The following is a 5,945-nucleotide window of genomic DNA, read 5'->3' on the forward strand; positions in this document are numbered from 1 at the left end:
ATAAATGTGTATATGTGTATGATTCATGATTCGAAATATACTACTTCACTACATATAGGAAACGTATTGATCATATATTATTCATCTTATCCTTAGAACTCTCAAGTCGTTAAGAACTCTCAAGAATTCATCATGTTCAGGGGTACGGCGGGGCCCTGTCCCGTCATATGATTCTGTCGTGTTTGTTAGAGGCCTGTAGACATATGTGGGTCATGGGTCGCTATTGTTCGGTTATGTCTGTGATTTGCGTCTAAGCGGTCCTATTTGGTATGACAACCTTAACGACTTGTATGTATATATATACTTATGTATATGCTTTGGACGATATGTTCTACGACAGCCTTGGCGGCTCCTGTATGATATGTTTGATATGTGCGACCGCTTAAGATAACATCTGCCCTTAATATCTATCATAATTAATATATGTGGGATATGGATAAGTCGTTGATATGCTGATTCGGTAAGTAGGTGTGTATGAGTGTCCAGCTCGGGCACTAGTCACGGCCCACGGGGTTAGGTCGTGACAAAAGTGGTATCAAAGCGGTTTGTCATCGGAATGTCTACAGGCCGTGTCTAGTAGAGTCTTGTTTATCGGTGTGCTGTGCACCAGATCTATAAACAGGATGCTACAGGACATTTAGGGTGTTACCTTTTCTTTCGATCTTAGATCGTGCGATAGAGCTGTATTATTAGGATGGTTCCTTTCTGACGAAATGTTATATTTTCAGCGATGCCTCCGAAAAAAAGCGACGGCTGCCCTGAAGGGAAAGTCAGCAGCAGTTGGAGAGACTAGCCAGGCCCAGAGAGTTACCACGGCCCGTGCCCAGGCCATGCTCGATATTGCACCTCAGTCTGCGGGTTCTGGTACACCCCCACCATTAGAGGAGCCTGGAGTAGCAGCCGCTGCCACCATGGATCAGGGGGCGGCTCCACCATTAGCTCCGGAGGCTCCAGCGCCCGAGCCACCAGCTCCTCAATTAGGAGCAGAGGACAGGGCGATGAGATGTCATACAGTTGCTGACGAGATTAGTAGCAGGGCAGGCTCGCAGACGCGGGGTAGGGGGTGATGATGTGGATAGACGGGACAACTTGAGAGTTCGTGACTTTTTGACTTGTAATCCCCCAGAGTTCTACGGGTCAAAGCCCGAGGAGGATCCCCAAGATTTCATTCGACAGATGCAGCGTATGCTGAGACTAGTCAGAGCTTCTGAGACTGAATCTGTCGAGTTGGCTTCACATAGACTGCGGGATGTAGCGATTAATTGGTATGAGTCCTGGGAGCTGTCTAGAGGCGAGGATGCTCCTCCAGCTGTGTGGAACGCGTTTACAGCAGTCTTTCTCGGCCATTTTCTGCCGCCCGAGATGCGGCGAGCAAGGGTTGACAGATTTTTACAGATGAGACAGAGGAGCAGGAGTGTTCGAGAGTACAGTCTAGAGTTTGACTCCCTAGACAGATATGCGTCCACCATCGTAGCTGATATGACTGACAAGATGCACCGATATGTGATAGGGTTGGATGACTACCTGATTGATAGCTGTATGGCGGTAGCATCTCAGTCTGGGATGGATATCGCACGACTGCAGGCATACGCACAAGGAATGGAGGATCGACATAGAGGGCGTCAGCCCGATAGAGATCGTGATAGGAGGCAGCCCAAGAGGGCTAGATCAACTGGATATTTTGGGGAGTCCCGAGGCGGCCAGCCTCAGCAGCAGTATAGCAGACATTCTTCTCAGCCGGTACGGAGTGTACCCCTACAGTCTACCGGTAAGAGATTTGATAATACAGGATATTCAGGAGCGGGTCAAAGCTCCAAGGTCTCGGATTCGCAGCAGAGTAGGGGGTTCAGTCAGACCAGGCTATCTATGCCTTAGTGTCCTCGGTGCGGCAAGCGCCACCCGGGGGAATGTCGTCTCTCCACCGGTGCCTTTTTTCTTGTGGCCGTCAGGGCCATGTTATGAGAGAGTGCCCATTTAGGGGTGGTTCAGGTGGTTCAACCCAGCTCAGCGGGTCAGTTGCTGGTTCATCTTCCCCTTCTGTAGCCGTGCGCCCTACGGGGCAGGGTATGCCGACACCGGCAGGCCGCGGCAGAGGTCGTGGCGGAGTTCCCGGTTCTAGCGGTCCTTCAAACCGCACATATGCTTTGGTCAGTCGGCAGGATCAGGAGGCGTCACCAAATGTAATTACAGGTATATATTTTTCCCCCTGGTTGCTAGTAGAATTGGAATAAAACCCGAATTGATAGAACCGTTTGAGGTAGCTATCCATACATATAAAAGGTGAATGTTGATAATTTGAAGGGCTAACTCGGTAGTTACATAATCAGAAAGATAAGAGGCCCTCTCTAGATCGGAGTGGGGCCCGCTACGAGAACTTTCCGGAAATTGTTAAGGCCCCGAATTGCCTTAGACTACGTGATAGAGGTTGTGCGGGGTAGTGGATGCAATTATATTAGCGTTAACGCATCGAAATGCATTAATGTTTCGAGGTTAAGCGTGCTAGGGCCAGAGCAATTTTGGGATGGGTGACCCCCTGGGAAGTATATTAAAATTTCCACAAATGTAGATATGAGAGACAAATGGGAAATTGGGATAACCTAAAGGAAATTGGAATATACATAATGGTTAGAAACCTTAAAGAGGGCACGTAGGCCAAGGCAGACCAGATTGGTGGAGAGATGAAAGCACAACGCAGCTCTGGAATCAGAGTAAGTTTGATTAGCGTTTGGAAATGTTTTGTGAGCGAAATGGTAGTAAATGTATGTGTATGCGTATGACATCCCATTTATGATTGTATCGCTCAATAGGTGAAGCCTGGCAACTAGTGTTACGATGTACGGAAGACATTAATTGGACGAAATTCAAGGGACAAAGCGAAAGGTATGGTACAAAGGTTATGAAATAGACTGATATTGATTTCACTACAGGTAAGATTGGAAAATTCTAATACAATGATAGTTGGAAAAGAAAGAGAGTGAGTAAATGGAAGGTAAAGAGATTAAAATGTCAGAAAAATTGAAAGGTAAGAAATATGATTGAGCAAAACCTCTAGAAGAGCCGACGGGAAAAGTATGAAATTATTCACGTAGAAACTAAGGGACAGGTCTGTAAAAGGACTAGAATGTGATAGTATAGGACAAAAAGAGAAACAAACTTGAGGAAGGTCGACGGTGGAAATAGGGCAAGCATATGGAAGTATGGAGGATATTTTAATAGGTTGGCGATAGCCGACTAACTACTTATCAAAGGAAGGATAATTCTACAGCCATGTTGGTATAGTTGATTTGAACATAGAGAAGCCTTTCTGGAGGGTGACTTAAGGATGGAACCGATTCGCGCGAATAAAAGTAATACCTTACGAACTTCAGAGCCGATGCTACAAACAATAAGAGAAGAAAGCTACTTCCCGAAGAAAGGAAGCGCGCTGCGTCTATGAACAGAAGATAAAAGAGGCTACCGGGTACTAGAGAATAATTAATGGACTAATAATCATGCTGAACATGAGGGTATACGCTATGGAATTGTAAAAATAATTAACATGAAGCTATGCCCGATTTTTAATGATAAGGAGCCCACGCCGGAGAGCTAACAAGGAATGACGATTGATGCAACGATCACCAATCTAAGGAAGTTACAGGCAAGTGTACTGGCATCGAGGAATGTGAGGAAAGGAAACGAGAAAAAAGTTGCGACAAGAACCCAAAGATGTTGCGAATTAAGAAACTAACTAGGCTCAAATCATAAGTTGGTATGAGTATAGTCGGACTGCGAAGGATTGGAAATGGCAAAGCAATATCATGTATATACATTTTGGATACCAATAAACTGGCCTTGGAAAGAAACATAACCATTATGCTCGTTAGCGACAAGTTATGATTGGATAAATACTTAGATGTAAAATTAAAAGGGAAAGCTCAATTGAGATATAGTAGACTTTAACAAATTGTCCGTAGTATTGGCAAGTCACCCATGAATCAGAGATATCACCGAATTAGAAGCGGTACATCCAGTCTTCCACGTGCCTATGCTTCGCGAATGTGTTGGTGACCCTTCCCAAGTGTCTATATAAATGACATCTAAGTGACAAAGAAGCTACCATATAAGGAATAGTCTGTGTCCATAACGGATGGTCAGGTGATAAAGTTATATGCCAAAGACGTGGTTCCGGTTAAAGTATTGCGGCCAAACAATAATAAAGAGGAGACGATCTGGGAAGCCGAAAGAAGAAATGAAGAGGAAGTATCCCTAATTGTTTTCTACGCCACAAGCAATCTAAGCTTCTAAAACGGATATGTTAAATGATCGTATGTGACAATTATAGAATAGACCTCCCCGGAGTATTATAATGCACCATGAGGCTAGTTCAACATTCGAGAACGAATGTTCTAAAGGAGGGGAGGATGTTATATCCCGCATTTTACGTATTCGGATAATTCGAGATAATTGCGGGAAATTAAGAGCCAAGCTATATTTTTTATCTTGTTAGCACACAAGTTGTTTATGAAAGTAATAGATGTGGAAATATTAAGAAAGGCTAGGGGTAAAAAGGGAAATTCGCAAGATGACTCATAGAAATACGGAGGAAGGCTAAGGGCAAATTCGGGATTTGGAGAATAATTTTTCATGAATTACAAAACAAAAAAAAAAGGTTGGCTTGGCTAAATTGGGCTAAGATGGCCGGCCAAAAAAGAAGTGTGCCAAGGTCCACATGGAATTAAAATAAATAATACAAAAGAGGACCAATTCATCATATATTATTCATCTTATCCTTAGAACTCTTATCCTTAGAACTCTCAAGAATCATATATATATGTGTGTGTGTGTGTGTGTGTGTGTGTGTGTGTACGATTCATGATTCGAAAAATACTACTTCACTACATAAATGAAACGTATTGATGATTTCACACAGTTATACTGGTTCTGGAGAGTTTCTATTTTTGGCTATGATCCACTGTACTGTACTTCATGCCTTACATACTCGGTACATTTTCCGTACAGACCCCCTCTTCTTCGGTGGCTGCGTTTCATGCCCGCAGGTACAGACGTACACTTGAGTGACCCGACAGCTTAGGCCATCTATTCTGCTGCTCTGGAGTTCTCCCTTGTTCTGGAGCCTACATTTTGGTACAGATTCTTCTGTTGTCTATATGTATGTATATGTTCAGGGGTACGGCGGGGCCCTGTCCCGTCATATGATTCTGTCGTGTTTGTTAGAGGCATGTAGCCATATATGTGGGTCATGGGTCGCTATTGTTCGGTTATGTCTGTGATTTGCGTCTAAGCGGTCCTATTTGCTATAACAGCCTTAACGGCTTGTATGTATATATATACTTATGTATATGCTTTGGACGATATGTTCTACGACAGCCTTGGCGGCTCCTGTATGATATGTTTGATATGTGCGACCGCTTAAGATAACATCTGCCCTTAATATCTGTCATAATTAATATATGTTGGATATGGATAAGTCATCGATATGCTGATTCGGTAAGTAGGTGTGTATGGGTGTCCAGCTCGGGCACTAGTCACGGCCCACGGGGTTAGGTCGTGACAACTAGCACTCTATTCATGTCCTATAAAACATTCCTTACGAACTTGTTCCTAAACTGGTTGGATTATTATTAGGGAACCATCATCATGAACACATCTCACCTTGAAGGAACAAAATCGTAAAGTGAGATCAACATCAATGAATAACATCAATGGCCATGAAACAAGCTCAGTGATATTATAGGAACATCGGGAACTGTAAGCTTTGGTATTTTAGAAATAGAGTTATTGAGGATATCATATATATAGGTTCACAACAAGGGAATCATGCCTTAAGAAAGAAGGGTTTAGCCTTATAATACCTGGAAGCTTACTTCTCGACTTTCCAACCTACCTCCCGTCTTGCAATCTATTTACAATCGTTCGTAGTCTCGTAATCTACATATCAAACCATT

This window comes from Lycium barbarum, chromosome 8 (assembly GCF_019175385.1).
Source record: "Lycium barbarum isolate Lr01 chromosome 8, ASM1917538v2, whole genome shotgun sequence".
Taxonomy (NCBI): Eukaryota; Viridiplantae; Streptophyta; class Magnoliopsida; order Solanales; family Solanaceae; genus Lycium; species Lycium barbarum.